Below are 17,229 nucleotides of genomic sequence, written 5' to 3' on the forward strand. Positions count from 1 at the left end.
ACTGAAGGCTAATAATTACCAAAATAATTGGCATTTATAGAGTGTTTTAAGGTTGCAAAATGTTTAATATTCATTAACTCATTTGAACCTCACAATCCCTCTGTTGGCAGGACATAACTCTCACGGCAACCTGGCTTTAACTTCTATCCTACCATTGATAAATACTTGTTGAATTAAATTGAATTCATGATCTATTTGCAACATACATTCCCAGACTTCTATTAAATGCTTTCACATATTCTACTAGCCAAACTGGTCTTCTTGCTGTTATTCCCATGTAACATTGTATCTCCCATCTCCATGTCTTTGCACAGGCTGTATGTACTTAATTCTTGAAACATATCCCTGCCTTATTTCTACCTCTTAGAACCCCTAGTTTCCTTCAAAGCTCAGCTCAAGCATCACCTCCTACATAAGTCTTTGCTTGTTCCTCCATCCCCAATAAAAATTGTACTTTTAAATTTATTTTACATATATTTCATACATGCATATACGTATATACATAAATATATCAATGTACATACATATATTGTCTCTACTGATGGAATGTAAGTTTCTCAAGGGAACAAGCTATTGTTTTTCTTTCTACCCCCTAAGCCTAGCAGAATGCCTGGCACATAACAGGCACTTAATAAATACTTGTTATTTGACTGACTAAATTAGTATTAAACACCTGTGCTCACTGTGGTACAGAGAGAGTGGAAATAACACAAGTTCTTCCTCCTCCTGGGGTATATAATCCTGTGAGGAATGTAACACATAAACAAACAACTATAATAAAATATGAGATGTGGCACACTTATGAGAGGGACAGAGTGCTATGTGAAAAAACATACAGAGGAGAAAAAAAAACAGAAAGATTAAATTAGAAATTGGATATGAGTTCATTGAAGAATTTGGAGAGTTCCAGTCATTTGAGAAGCAGAGAGCATGGTTGCTGAAGGATTTACCATGTGAGTGTTAAATCCAATTCAAAAATCCTCCTTGGAATCCTCCTATGTGTTTCGGTGCAAGTTAGGCATCATCCAGGGCAGATAATTTTGTGTGTGTGTGTGTGTGTGTGTGTGTGTGTGTGTGTGTGTGTGTGTGTTGTGTTTGAGTATGCTGGCATAATTAATGAACAGTGTCTATCACAGTCTGTTAGGGGAAAGCATAATGGCCTCTCTCCCCAGAAGCAACTCCTTCATGTAATTGCTGCAATTAGCTGAATTAGGAAGGTGGACCAATAGGGAAATTCTGTGACAGTCCCTAGACACAGGTTAGACTGTTCCTGAAGAGATCACAAAGCTACTTTTCCTTGGCATTTTCAGCTGGATCCCCTTCTCCAACCCTCCAGCCTGCTGCAAAATGCCACTGTTGCAGCCATGATGCTGAGAATACTGATGGAAGAAATATATGAGACTGTGGAGAACAGATCAAGAAGATCTTTTGCTGTAGTTGGCAAGAGCCCTGTTGTGTATGTCATTGAGTAGTACTTGTCCCCATATCCAACTCCATGCCCTACTACTGAAGTAACCAATATATTAATTTATGGGCTGATTTAACCAGTTCCAGCTGCCAAAAATCATGGGTCCCTATTTCAAGTAGAAAACACTCCCTTACATGGTTTCAGTATGTTTGATATCGCCAGGAAGGAAACGCCAGTTGCAGGTGCACTTGTCAGGAGTATTATTGTCAAGAGCAACTCTGAAGAGTGGAAAAACTCCATTTGATCCCTAACTCCATTCCCCTGATAGGGAAGGAGGAGTGCCCAAAGCCACAGTACTGGCTCCCATCACATCTGGCAGAGAGAGGCTTCCAGCCTTGCTCCTCCTTAAGGTTAGTAGAAATAACATTTCCCAAATGTGTTTCTTTTAATTAGACACTCAGGTTTGTTTGTCAGTCACTGGAACTAGTAGCAGTTTGCATCCTAGGGCAGTATTTTAGGGTGGAGAAATGTTATTCATGGTTTACATTATACTAGCTGGTCTTTGCCTCTAAAAGAATAGTCTTACAAGACTATACCATTAGAATGTGAGCTCTTTGAGGACAAGAATGGCATCCGGATCTTTCTTTGTATCACCAGCACTTAGCACAGTATGTGTCAGGTAGTAAGAGCTTAACCAATACTTAGTGACTGAATGAGTCTGCCCAAACTAGTGATTTCAGTGGGGAAAAGGATTAAGATAAATCTGAACAACAAAAGAATAGCTAATGCATAAACAAAAACAGAAATCTCAATAACTGTCCTTAGCTTTAGGTATCCTTTAGACAAATCAAACTCAACAAGGCCCAATGGAACTTGTCATCTTCCCCAAAAAACTTCAATTCGACATGCCTTAAGCACCAAGTGTAAGGAATTATGCTAGGAGTGGGGGACACAAAAACAAAAACAAAAGAATCCTTTCCCTTGAGGAATTAAGATTCTACTTGGGGTGGAGAGCATAGTGAGGATAACATAACACACACACACACACACACACACACACACACACACAAACACAAAGCAATTACTGTTGTGAGACCATAGGATCATACATCTGAGCATGATGGAAATGGAGGGGACATTTAGTCCTACTTCCTTTACAGATGAGGAAACTGAGAATCAGGGAGAATAAGTGACTTGATCCAGGCCTCCGGTATTAAATTAATTGAGCTCAAGTCCTCTGATTGTATTCTTTTCCACGTACCACATATCTTTCCTTTACCATCACCCTTGGGACAGCTAGGTAGTACAAGGCATAGAGACTCTGCTGTCATTCAGAACATATCTCTTCATCTTATCCACAAGGATACACTTGATATATGTCTTTAAAATGGTAATAACCATCCCTTAGGGTTGGGCCCCTGGAAAATTCTTAAGGAGGAAAGAGCATTGAAAAGGGAAAAGGATCTGTGTGTATGAAAATATTTATAGTAGTAGTGGCAAAGAATTAGAAATTAGGGAATGCCCATCAATTAGGGTATGGCTGAACGAATTGTGGTATAAGATTGTGATGGAATACTATTATGCTATAAGAAATGATGAGCAAGAAGGTTTCAGAAAAAAAAGTTGAAAGTCATATATGAACTGATGCAAAGTGAAATGAGAAGAACCAAGAGAACTTTGTGCACAATAAAAGCAGTATTGTATGAATGATCAACTATGAAAGATAGCTATTCTGATCAAGACAATTCAAAAGGACTCATGATGAAAAATTCTGTCCCCCTCTGGAGTGCAGATCGAAGCATACTTTTTTTCACTTCCTTTTTCTTTTTGTGTATATGTACATTTTCTTTTGCAATATAACTAATAATGGAATCCTAATAAAGCTGCCCCCAACCCCAATATTCTAACTTCCTTATAGGCCCCACTGAACATCAAGCCCACTGGCCCTATCTAGCCACTGCCCCCTCCCACTCAATATCCTAATTTCTTCATACGTGCCTCACTGCTCACTAGAACAACAGTTGTGTCCATGAACTCATATTTCTCACAGAAACAGCAGGCGTGTCCATGTGATGGGATCCAAGCCACTGCCTCTTTCTAGCCAATGCCCCCAGCTCATTCCTCATATTTCCCACAGAAACAGCAGGTGTGTCCACGCACTCACCCACAACCACATCCATCTAGTGTCAGACAGGACCACCATACTCAACCAATCAGAAAGCAGCACTACCAGGATGTGGACCCCCAAACAATAGAAGGGACTTTCCCTAAGTAGGCACCTGCGCAGTGATAGCAAAAGTCCTGTAGGTGAAGTTATGATGTAGAGAGGATTATTATAATATCATTATATACATACATACCTCCCCCTCAATGGGTTTTTCTGTATGCATTGTGGAAAATTGCATGCACAGTTCCGCTGAGGCTGGGACCTTTTCCCTATTACCTAATGTCTTAGCAAATCCCTCCTGTCTTTTTTTATGTTCATATTTTTTGTTATGTAATTGCACCTTTACCCTATAAAAATCTGTCTTGATTTCACTAAAGTTGCTGGTTCCTTTTGGAATAAATAAATGCCTATATTTGCACTAGAGGTGGTCCGACTCTGCATTCTTTGAGACAGTTCCACCACAACACATTATGAAACCACAACAGTTTTTGGTGTCCCTGGGTGGGCTAATATAGAAATATGTTTTGCAGGACTTCATGAGTACAATTGATATCATATTGCTTGCTTTCTCAAGGGGTGGGAGAGAAGGAGGGAGGGAGAGAATTTGGAATTCAAAATTTAATAAAAATTAAATGTAATTGGAAAATATGTAATTTAAAAACAAAAAAGGCAAAGACTGCTTTTGATGTCATTGTCCCTTTTTAAATGTCACTTCTTCACAGCTTCTAGGTACCCAACTCAGTCCTCCCCTACTTTAATGCTTCTTACATCCTAGACTTTTCTTGACTTCTTTTCCTATATTAAAGAAAAAAAGTCTTATTTTTTTAGGACCTTGCTCAATATTAAGTGATAGGATTATTATTCTAGTAATCTAGGATAGGGGTGACTGGGGACATGCTCTAGGAAACTGAAATTTAGAGGAGCAAAAATTAAACCAGATGAGCTTCCAGCTTACCCTACTCCTCCCAAAGAGACAGGCTTCCCAGCCTTGTGGTATGACAGGGTCTCTATCTACCACAATTTATAAGAATGCATGCAAAGTGCTGCTTACTTGCCTCATGTGCCAAAATTGCCAGTTGTTATTCTGGTTGGCTAGTCTGATAAATGGACACAAGTTAGTATGGTAACCTTCAGGAGAGTTTTATGCATTTTAATAATGACTTTCTCTAGATGATGCCTTAATTCAATGAATGACAACAAAGAAACAGGAAGGGTTATAGCAGGTTAGTCAGGAAAATACTTGGGGAAAACAATATCGTTATGATACCCCTCAAAATATATCAGTTTAGGTAGATGGATACCTATTGTATCAACTCCATCTACTTACAAGTCCTATCCTAGTAAGAGAGAATGCCTTGGTCTCTCTGTTATACATGCATTCTCTCCTGTCTAGTATTTTATCCTAAAACATTTTACCAGTCCATTTATCTGCCACTCTAGTTACCACGAAGTGCTACAAATACCATTTCTAATCGAAACTGAGAGGGGAAATGAAGGAGAGACGATAATAGAATCTGCTCATAAGAACTGGTATTTGATTATGACCTCAGATGTCACACCTTAATTTTTGTACCCAAAGCAGAAAAAAATGAGGTCAATTTCATTAGATAATAGGAAATCAGTGAATGCACACTCTCCTCTCAAAGAGATCTCAACACTACATACTCTTGTCAAATGTGTTTCCAGCGTTATGTCATTCTACATTCTAGAACAAAGCACTTGGTTTCTAGTCACTCATCTTGAGTGAAATAATCAAGTACTAGACCAGCCAGCCTTCCTTAAGTTATACTTTAAGGGTTCCCATTATGAGCTGTGGTATGGTAGAAATAGGACTGCTTAGAGCACTTACTAGTTCTTTGATAAACAAATCAACACCCAATAAACATACATTTAACTAAGCGTCTAACAGTGTTAGGGATTGTGTCTGTGAAGGGATATCAAACAAAAAAATGCAACAGTTCTGTTGTTTAGGATCTTATACCTAGATGCGTCATTACATCTAAGCACCTCTGGGCCCCTTATCTGTAAACAGAGAGAATAACAATGGCATTTAACTTGCAAGATTGTTGTGGGCCCCAAATGACTATTTCTATATAAAATAGTCTGTGACTTGAATCATCATCCCTGAAATTTCTGGACCTAATTGCCTCTCCCTGATCCGCACTCCTATTATAAATATTGCTTACACTTATTAGACTATGTGCACCTTGAAGACTGGGACAGCCCTTTTGTATTTGTATTCTCAGATTCACATATAGTAAGCACTTAATAAATGCTCCAAAGCTAATTAATCCAGTCATTTATTCAAAGTAACTTGTAAATATTAATTTGCAGTAAGAATATAGCAATGATGATCATGATCATGATCATGATACTGACAAGAGTTGTCTGCTGAACCCTCAAACTGCTTTCAAAATATTTAGTGATTTCATTTTTCTGTGTCAATTCTTGTCACTCTATAAAAAAAAACAAAAAACAAAGTCAAATCAAGATTTTGCAATGCTATGAGCGTAGACACTGAAGATAGTGTCTAGTTTATTCCAGTTTATTCTCAGAGAACCTGAGGCCTTCTTGTAACAGCTGTTGTCTCTTTCACTGCTGTCACTGTCATTCCTCAGAAATCAGCAGATGTCCTGATCTGGGAGCCTGAGCTGAAAGGGCACACTTCTGTTTTATTTTTTGGTATCTATTACAGAGAGTTGGCAATGTTCACATGGACAAACATATCTAATAAAGGGTGAAAAGTAATAGGCTGGGAAAATGAGCAAACAATGGGAAAAAAACTGTAGAAACTTACTTTGGTGATAAGGAAGATCAAAACATACACTCAGAAGAAGAAAACAAAGTCAAAGCTCCTACATCCAAAGCCTCCAAGAAAAATATGAATTGGTCTCAGGCCATCAAAGTGCTCAGAAAGAATTTTGAAAATCAAGTAAGAGAAGTAGAGGAAAAATTGGGAAGAGAAATGAGAGTGATTCAAAAAAACCATGAAAAATGAGTCAACAGCTTGCTAAAGGAGACCCAAAAAAATGCTGAAGAAAATAACACCTTAAAAAATAGACTAATCCAAATAGCAAAGGAGGTCCAAAAAGCCAATGAGGAGAAGAATACCTTAAAAAGCAAAATTGGCCAAATGAAAAAGGAGATCTAAAAGCTCACTGAAGAAAATAATTCCTTAAAATTTAGAATGGAACAAATGGAAGCTAATGACTCTATGAGAAATCAAAAAATTATAAAACAAAACCAAAAGAATGAAAAAATAGAAGACAATGTGAAATATCTCACTGGAAAACAAATGACCTGGAAAAGAGATCCAGGAGAGATAATTTAAAAATTATTAGACTACCTGAAAACCATGATCAAAAAAAAAAAGCCTAGATATCATCTTTCAAGAAAATATCAAGGAAAACTGTCCTGATATTCTAGAACCAGGGGGTAAAATAGAAATTGAAAGAATCCACTAATCATCTTCTGCAAGAGATCTCAAAAGGAAAACTCCCAGGAATATTGTAGCCAAATTCCAGAGTTCCCAGGTCAAGAAGAAAATATTGCAAGCAGCCAGAAAGAAACAATTCAAGTACTGTGGAAACACAATCAAGATAGCATGAGATTTAGCAGCTTCTACATTAAAGTAGTTTCAAATTGGTGAACTTTTTGTATCAGTTATGTCAAGCAACTTTTCATAATTTGGTTACTGCTAAAATAATGTGGTGATTGTTGGTTATTGTTTTAATGTGTAAACTTGCAAAAAAAAAGCTTGTTTGGGTTTTGATTTGCTAAGAACTTGCAAATATATAGAAATCTCTAATGATTGGATTTTTACACCAGTACAAATTTAAGTTTGAGGTGTAAATCCTGGAAAAGTTTTTCCTAAGCTGTGATTAATGAAATTTGCTGTTTGAGGTAAAAGCTCATAGGATTTTATTTTGAGTTGTCTGATGGATCATAATAATCCATCGATAAAGCAATAATCTACTACAGGCTACCCAGAGAATGTGATACTGGTGGGAAGTCAGCATCTGGAAAAGCTAAGAGGACAATTTTAGCCTCAGTCTAAGATGGGATCCTCCTGGCTCAGGTTCCCCATTGAGAGAGATGATCTCTCAGAAGTGAAGCCTCCTCAAAGGGTCAATAGTTCTTGTTAGTAGTTCTTGTATTGTTGCTTTCAAAACCCTCCCTCACCTCAGAACCTGTTTTTAAGCACGTAGCTGAAAGAATAGCCCTACCCCTAACCTGAACTGCTTGCCCTTGCAAAACTTCCTGGTCTCTGGGCAAACTTGTGTAACTCCCTTTGTTCTCTGTTACTGGGGAAAATTTTTGTGAATAGATTGTGCCCCCTGAAGCCCAGACAATGGGATAAGGGGAAGGGGGTTAGGGAGGAGGAGCTTGAGTTAGGGTATAAATAAGGCTTGCTTTCTGTAACCAATTCATACTCCCCTGGCTGGCGAATTAGTGGGACAAGGAGGGGTGGTACCCTTTCTCTTGAGAAAGGCAATAAACTCCTTTTTGCTTTCAATGTACCTAAGTCTTTTTTTTTATTTTGAGAAGTGGTCTCTGTCCCACACATTATCATGTTCCTTTGAAAAGGAATGTTATTTACCTGGCTATTCCTGAGTCTGGCTATGAGGTGGATTTGATACTGCATGGTTGGAAAACTGAGTTATCTGAATCCAAACATAACTAAGGATGTTTTATCATGTCATTTGGGTCCTGCGGTCTTTTCTGTCAGTTTTGTGTCTTCCAGACTACAAGCCATTCACCTACAGTTGATAGCAAACATAGCCAATGTCCCCCCCCACCATTGTTCCCTGGATGTAGCCTGTGCTCGGTTCCAGTCAACCTCCTCTTTGGGACCCCCTTGAGGCAGGGACAGCTCTGTGGCCCTTGCCAGCAGGAAGCAGTTTCAGAAGCCAAGACCTTCACCCTAATCCTAAAAGAATTTGAGTCCCATTTGTTTGAGGGGGGAATGATGAGGATGGGATCTAGACCCCAAAAAGGAAAAACCCTGGACTTTCCCACATAGCCAAATCTCTGGCATTTGCCTGAGACTATAATCCTATCAACTGGTCTTTTGTTATTGCCTACACAACTTCCCAATTCTGTTATCTTTAACCTTGCCTAGCCCTCCATTGTCTTACCTCCGTATAGCTCCAGGCCACTTCTCATCCTTAATCTTATCTAGGCTCCATTCTCCCTTGGCCTTGTGGTCTAGGTCCCTGGAGTTCTATTACCTCATAGACTACTTGACCACTCTTAGATCCCTCCCATAGTCTTTCTGTATATAAGATCCATCTTGTCTTCATTAAGATGCTTAGATTCTTAAAATCTAGCCACTGCTCAGATTCTTATAATCTGGCCAATAGCTCACTCATATTCAGACTCCTTAAGAGTCTGCCCAATATGACAGATGTTCTAATAAACCTTGTCTTTGGCTGAAAAAAAAATTGTTTTTTTTAACATGTAGCTGGGGAAAAAATAAAACACTAAATTAATATGAAAAAAAAGGGAGGCTATGGGAGGAGTTTTTTGCTCTGCCCCAAGTCCCCCAACCCAAGGAGCAGCAGCAATTGAGGGTATTGATGAAGGTGAGTAGCAAAGCTTAAACATTCTCCATAATGATGAGTTTCCTGTTGATGAGCTTATCCTAGGTAGGGCATGATGAAGATGATGGTGGATTGAAACCAAGCAAAACTGCTTGTGGCAAATGAAGTATGCTTCAGGGGTGTTTGTTGTTCTTGGGGACCCAACGCATACAAAAGTTATGATTTAATTTGGAATTGTGACTGCTAGAGACTAAGCCCATGGAGATGAGCAATATGATGTATGTGGTTTTGATAATCGTTGGCACTATCTCATTCAGAGGAGACAAAATAGATTGATAGAGTAGTATACTATGTCATTCTTGATTTTCACTTTGTAATGGCAAACAAATGAAACAATAAATGAATGGAGTACCACTACTACCCTATGAAAGTCTAACCTCATCCACAGGTGTTTTATGCAAAAGAGAAAACCTCACTCCATAACCAAAGACCTCTTTGGAACAGTTGCTGAGCAGCCTTCCAGAGTCACTTCTTGCTTCCAAAAAAATGTAATCATTGATATAGTTGGTGTCACACTAATGACCCTTAGTATCTTAATGGTGTAGTAGAAAGAGCATTAGACTTGAAGTAGAAGACCTGGGTTTGAGTTCAGATTCTGCCATGTCTTTCTATTTGATCACAAGCAAGTAATTTTAACCTCTCTGACCCTCAGTATCTTCATCAGTAAAACAAATACCACCCACCTCATAAAGTAGTCAGGAATTACAGAATAATAGAATTAGAGGTCATCTAGAAGTTCTTTGTAAACTAAAAACTGCTAGATAAGTATCAGCTATCATCATCATCATATTACTCTAGAAATTTGAGGGTTTTTTTCATTATATATTCTTATAAGCACTTTTCCATTTTCTTACCCTAAGTTTCACACATACTCCAATCCAATTGAATTCAATCATGGCACCACTGTGCTAAGTGCCCTGGGATAGAAAGAAGAATAAAATGAGATAGTCATTTTTTTTTCCCACCAAGGGACTCCGGTGGGGACATGGTATACATTGATACATACATAAATATAAAAAGTATATGGAGTAAGTGTGAAGTATATGGGGGATAAGGGAGTGTATATACAAGTAGGGGTACCAAGATAGGCCTTCTGTAGGAGAAAGCACTAGAGCTAAACCTTAAAATGAGTGAAGAATTCTAAGACCTAGAGGTGAGGAAGGAGAGCTTTCTAGACTAGAGGGGACAGCTTGTACGAAGTCAAAGGATTGGGAGATGGAATATCACATGTGGGGAAGAACAAGTAGCCAGATTGGCTGTATTATAGAGGGCATAAGAATGGGTAACATGAAATCAGTCTGAAAAGATAGGTTGGTACCAGATGAGGAAGGATTTGAGTGCCATAGATCGTTGGTATCAAATGTAAAACTCCCTTTGAAGAGAATGCATATAGATTCAGAGCAGGAAGCCTGGCTATGGGTATACTATTTCCCATTAACACCATGGCAGTGCATTCCCTTATCTTTAGTGGAAGAAGAAAATATTCTCCTGCCCTCCTGTATTAGCTAAGCCTTATATTAAAAATAATAATTCACACTGCTCTATTTTAAAATATGTATTTCATATTTTTTTAACCCACATGTTGAAATTACTTGGCTCTGTATTAGAAGTCGTAAAACTAAAGATAGGTATTAAAATAACTTTCAATAAAATATCTCTCTGGCAGAAACCCTCTTTATTCCTTTCCTGAAAGATTTTTTATTGCATTTATATTCTTTTTCTCCCTCCAGTGTTTATTGAAATTACCTTTGAATAAAACTGGAATAGAAGAAAGCCCCAAACTCTCTGTCCACCCAAGTAGATTTATAGGCATATTTACCTTTCAATTCCCTTCGTTTCATAGACCTGACTGCCCATTTTCTTCCAATGAGTTATTGTTTCTATAATCACCTGGTTCTAATTATTTACTGCAAAGGGCTCCTCAATCTCAGTTCAGTGATGGTTCTACACATCTCTTTATTACTATCCATCACATAAAATTGAGAGGGAAAGTTTGCTGCCATAGCCAGACCTAATCATGATGATTTCCCCATTTCTACAGCCCCATATTGCAATTTATGCCTCCACATTCCCACCTTTAGCCTTTCATTTTCACATAGAACATAGGCTTCAGAAAACCCAATGGAGCAATCAGTTTTTTTTTTTTTTTCCCTTCCCAGCTTCTTTGGAGTACAGTTATTTGATTGAGATTAAGCGCAGGATAAAATAAGTCCTGCCATGGAACAGCTTTATGAAATTATAAATAACACACCCAAGAATGATGATCTCCTTTCTTTGAGCAAGAAAAGAAAAGAGAAAGGCCCATAAATATTCGAAAGCCCCACAGAAAATAGTCATACATCTCTGCAGCTGCTTCATGCTAAAAAGAATTAAATTCTCTAAAATGCTTGGTGTTTTTGCTCTTTCCCTTCTATGCTTTCATTCTGAGATAGAGTTGGAGCTTTAAATATCTCATAGGAGGGGAGGTTCATATCTAATTCCATTATGAACATTTATTATCTATTTAAATGAGGAATGTCTGAAACACTTTGGATAAAATAAGAACCCACTGACTCCAGATAAACTCATAACCTTTACTGAGGTTTAAAAAGTTCAACTACCACATTTTAAATTTATCTATTAAGCTTGTCTTTTCCAATTTGCTGTACTTGCATGGCCACTGCTAATATACCTCTATACACTGTTATTTCTGGCTATACTAAAGATGGGGAGATCACAGTGGGTAACATGTGTTTAGGGTGGCATTATCTTGTCCCTACTGCTCCAGCCCAGACAGTCAGCTTGGGGAAAATGGCAACATACAATTGCAGATTTAGAGATAAAGAAAACCATAGAAAGTCATGATGGCCCCTCATCTTCAGGCGATTAGTTGATGCAGTGGATAGAGTGCTAGACCTAGGAGTTAGGAAGACCGAATTCAAATCCAGCTTCAGACACTCTCTGTATAACCCTGGGCAAGTCTCTTAACCCCTGCTTACTTCAGTTTCCTCTGTAAAATGGGGATAAAATGGGGTTGTTGTGAGGATAAAATGAGATAATACTTATAAAATGTTAAGCACGGTGCCTGCAGTTTACAAAGCTAGCTATTATTTTATTAGAAGAGGAAACTGAAGGCCAGAGAAATAAAGTAATTTGTTCAAGATTACAGAGAGATTGAATAGCTGAGCTTGGATCTGAACCTGGCTTCTCTGACTCTGGATCTGCCTTTCTTGATAAAGAAATCCCCTGAACAGAAATTGACCTCTCACATGAGGAGGTTGTGATCCTTATCCCCAACCATATACTTAATTTGTTTCTCCAGAACAAGAGGCTGGCTGCCATAGTGGTAAGTTCAGACCTAACTATATCCACTTGTCTCCTGCAAACATGGAAGAAATAAGCCTCTGTTATTAAAGAATAGGACAGGGGAGAATCAAGAGAAAAATCCTTGTTTCTGCTTGCCTATACCATGTGAGAGGTAGTCCATATGTTGATACACACAACTGGGTCAGTGATGGATTCCACTCGTAGAATCTTCTTAATTGTCCTCACTTGCCTATGTCAAAGTTTCCTTAAGAAACACAATTCTGGCTATAAAAATGGTTAAATACTAGCAATCGTGGGATTTCCCAGGCATGAATATAGAGCTAGAAAAAAGTCTTAGAGTTTTACAAATGAGAATCTGAAGCTTAATGTCTTTCTCAAGTTTTTATGGAGAGTAAAGGGAAAAACCACGATTCAAACCTGGCTCCTTTACCTTCAAATTCGAGGCCTTTTCTTCACTGTGCTTTGTTCAATTACAAAGATGATCACTTGAAAAATGTAGGATATGGAGCATTTAGCTTATTCAAACCATCAGGAAAGTATTCTTTATGGTAATTAAGAGAGGTTGCTGTAAGTGCATCAGGGTAGGCCTGCAGGAATCCTAAGTTTTCTTCTAAATTTAAGATTCTGCTCTGTATAGAGTCTGAATTGAGACTAATCCTAAGCTAGAAATGGACATGCCTACAGTTGGTGGAACAAACCTGACTTAATAGAAAACATGTGTTTTGGTTGTGAGAGCCAAGTAAGACCAAAGCAGAAACAACCTGATTAGTCACTGAATTATATAATTAAGTGGAATTAAAAAGAATGGACTACCAATTGGAACATTATCAGCCATTACCACTGATGCTGAAAGATTAAACAAGAAGAAAGGAAAGTCAATGTACATATGTAGAAATGTATGCCTGTATGTGTATGTATATACATTTGTATATGATTTACAGATTGCTCTCCTCCTCCTTCCAGTCCCATGAAACTGGGCAAGTATCAAAAGCAATAGAGTTCCAAAGATCCTTTTCCAACAAAATTCTTCAGTTTTTATGGATCTATGGATCTATGATTTCACTGGCACAGATCACTTCCACTAGAAGAGATGGCAAATCATCTTTGCCTTAGTAGACATTATTCTGAGTTGTTGCAGGTGAAAACATTACCTAGTGACCAATCCTCTGATGATTCACTTCTCTAAACTAAGCTAGACCGATCCTCAGAGGACAGACCTTTAAATTGTCAACCAGGCCCCTACCTGAAGCCCTTCCCTCTCTGGGAGTATATTGTAGAAGCTGGCATATTCTTCAAGGATCCAGGGTCACCTCTATACCATGATGAACTATGAGAGGAGGATTTCAAGAGAAAAGCTATGAAATTAAACTTTGGAAAACTCCAATCTTGTTAGGATATTTAAAACTAGACAAGACCTTTGAGATTATTTCTTTTTTACCCTCTCCTTTTATGGATGAGACAACTGAGGACCAGAACAGTTAAGTGACTTGCCAAAGGTTATCCAGGTAACAAGTGACAGAGTTGGGACTTGAACCTAGACCCACTAATTTCACTTCCTGAATTTGTTCCATTGCACCAAATACTGAGACACTGTCAAGTTATGTCTGCATATTTAAGAATTAATTAACATTGGAAGTAAAAGAATCTCATCATAGTTACATGGTGCCAAAGACTGGGGTTTTTAATTTTTGATTCTTCAGTTCTTCTAGGACAATGCAAACATATGTGGTGATTGGGCTATTTTTTTCTTTTTTTTTTTTTGTCCCTCCTTTCCATCTAGTTTTAAGCCTTTTGCTTCCATCTGCTACAAATGGGAGGTACGGCTCAGGAAGGAGGGAGGGGAGTGGGTGGAAAGGGGATTAATCTGTCTGTTGTTCAAGGCAGCTGACAGAGGGAAGAGGAGTATTGAACCAAGGCAGATTAACCAACTTCAATGTACCTTTCCAAAAGCAGGAGGAATGTAATGCTACGTGGTGTTCCACTGATAAGCAAATCCCTCTAAATCCTTTCAATTTATTTCTTGGCCTGGAGAAATTACATATTATTTAGGAGGCAAAAAAAAAAATCTCCCCAACACCCACCCAACTACACACCATCTCAAACAATCTAGGTAGGTCCTTTATTGATTATATATATGCACAAGAAAGGTCTTGCTCCCTAACTCTCTTTTTCATTAGAGCAAGACCCACCAGAACTGCTAATGTGAAGAATGTGGCAGTCTTTATTGTAAACTCTTTTGGTCTCAACAACAAATCTTTCCTGGGTTTAAAGTTTAGCCATCAAAAAAAAAAAAACAAGGGAAATTCCAAAGACATGACCTCAGTCCACAGGAAAGGGAATTCCATTCTTCTTTTAGATCTTTTTTTTTTCTAATATACCACAAAAATCACTTGTCTGTTTTTAAAGGGAGAGTGGTTCAGGTTAAATGCTATTTGGCAAAAATAAAATAATTGAATGAATTAAAAAAATAGATTCTTTGCTCTGGAGGTAGAAAGACATCTTTACTTCTTCCTACTGATATAAAGCAGGGAAAATTAGCAAGTTTCACTTGCTGAATCACATTCATTGGAGTCTGTAGATATGTAGGACAAAGCTTATCCTATATGTAATGAAGTGGCAAGAACATTGGAAATGGAGTTGGGGAAAAATCTGTTTTAAAATTTCACCCTTCATATTTATGATAACTGAACAAATCTCTTACTCTCTCTGAGCCTTGGTTTCCTTATGGAAATAATAATATGTTTAACAAATTAAAACAATTTATACTTGGATGAGGCAAAGAAAAAAATAATAGTCTAGAGTCATTATAGAAAGACAGGCACATTAATGTACTTTGAGTGGAGCTGTTAATTGGTACAATCATTCTGGAAAGGATTTTGGAACTATTTTAGGAAAGTGAATATCCTTTTGACCACAGGATTCTACTGATAGGTGCTTTGAGGAGGCCAAAGATAAAAAAAAAAAGAAAGGACTCCTGTATACTAAAATATTCATAATAGCACTTTTTGTAGTAGTAAAGAGCTGGAATCAAAGTACATATCCTCTGACAGTGGAATCTAAACAAGTTGTGGTGCATAAGTAAAATGGAATGTTATGATCTGTTAAATATGGAAGCATGAAAAAAGCATGAATGGATAGAGAATGAAGTAAGTAAAACTAGCAAAATGATACACACGATTACTACAAAAAAGAAAAACAAAATAATGAAACTTTATGCCATGAAATTATAATGATTGATTTTAGCCCTCAAGAAAGGATATGAGAAAACACCTTCCTTATTTCTCTGCAAGTATAGAATAAAACAGATAATATTGGACTTTTTCAATATGTTTGTTAGTTTGGCTGAACTTTCCCCTCTCTTTTTTGTTCTTTATTATCTCTGGGTGGTAGTGGGGAGGCACATTTGGAAATATGGATGATGTCCAACCAAAAGATAGCAATATAATGTATTTTTTAAAAGAGTATATATAACACCTACCTGACAGAGTTTGTGTTGGCAACAAATGAGATATACATAAAATGCTTTCCAAGCTTCATTTCAGAAACAGTTATAAAAATTCCCTGCAATTATTCTGCATCTTAGTCTTCTGGCTACCCCGGGTAAACTATTCTGACAACTCACAAAGACTTTTAAAGTTGTCTTTATCCATATGGACATTTGACATATTAAATATATCTTCCTAAATAAACAAAATGCTTTCCAATAGGCCAAGGAGTCCACCATGACTTCAATGACCCGAGGCAGGATGGTAGGTGGGCCTAGACCACTAAGTAATAATTATAGGATCATAAGAATTTAAGAGCCAAAAGAAACCTCCCAGGTCATCTAGTTCAATGTCTTTAATTTACACATGAGCTTACTGAGGCTTAGACCAATTAAATGTCTTACCCCAAGGTCATACAGGTAATAAGAGGTGGAGCTAAGATTTGAATCCCCTATTCTCTGTCTCCAAATCTATCACTTCTTCCAACATACTGCACTAGCTAATGTGGGTATAGTTCATTATAATTTTCAAACTGCATTTATATCTAGTATCTCAGCTGATCCTCACAATAATTCAAAATCAGTAGGTAGTGATATGTTATTGCTGACTTTATTTTTTATATAAAAGATTAAGATTCACAGATAGTCATTCAAGTTACATGGCTAGTGTTTGAACCAAGACTGAATACCAGGTGTTCTAATATCTTGGTCTAACTGTTCCGCTTCATCAAGATCAAGACAAGACCTTCAGATTTCAGCCATGTAGCCAAGTGTGAGACTCTATAGTAGTCTCAGTCATCTAAGAACACTTTCACATAAAATGGCACCATTATCATTTTATGTTACCATTCCCCCTCAACCCCACCCCAAGAACCTTTCCATTGCTGCTTATCTTTAGGAGAGTTATCCTTTTTCCATTGCTGCTTATCTTTAGGAGAGTTATCCTGTTGCCTGATTAAATTCTGCAGATGCGTGATGATAGAAGAAACTATGTGCAGGATGGAACTTTAGATAGAGACATCTAGGGCAAATCTTCAAGTAACAGATGATGAAATTGAGGCTCAGAAAACTTGTCCATGATCACATAGTAGGTGGTAGAGCAAAGAATCAATCCTAGCTCTTTTCATTTTACTGATTCAACACTCTTAATACTGTACCACTGAGGGTCCCAACTCTTGTTCAACTCTGAATTGCCAGTCATTTAAAAAATGTAATGCCTCATCAGTTTATTTCCTTTTGAGCTTTGTCCCTTTTCCCTTTG

The 17,229-nt window shown here is 37.7% G+C and overlaps 1 protein-coding gene across 7 annotated transcripts in view; it reads right to left on the minus strand.

Annotated features, from left to right (window-relative positions):
- The window catches only part of NRXN3 (neurexin 3), a 2,091,311-nt gene that overhangs the window by 62,542 nt on the left and 2,011,540 nt on the right, over positions 1-17,229 (minus strand). The window lies entirely within an intron of this gene.

Source organism: Phascolarctos cinereus, unplaced genomic scaffold (genome assembly GCF_003287225.1).
Source record: "Phascolarctos cinereus isolate Bilbo 61053 unplaced genomic scaffold, phaCin_HiC Scaffold_3;HRSCAF=262, whole genome shotgun sequence".
NCBI classification, from domain to species: Eukaryota; Metazoa; Chordata; class Mammalia; order Diprotodontia; family Phascolarctidae; genus Phascolarctos; species Phascolarctos cinereus.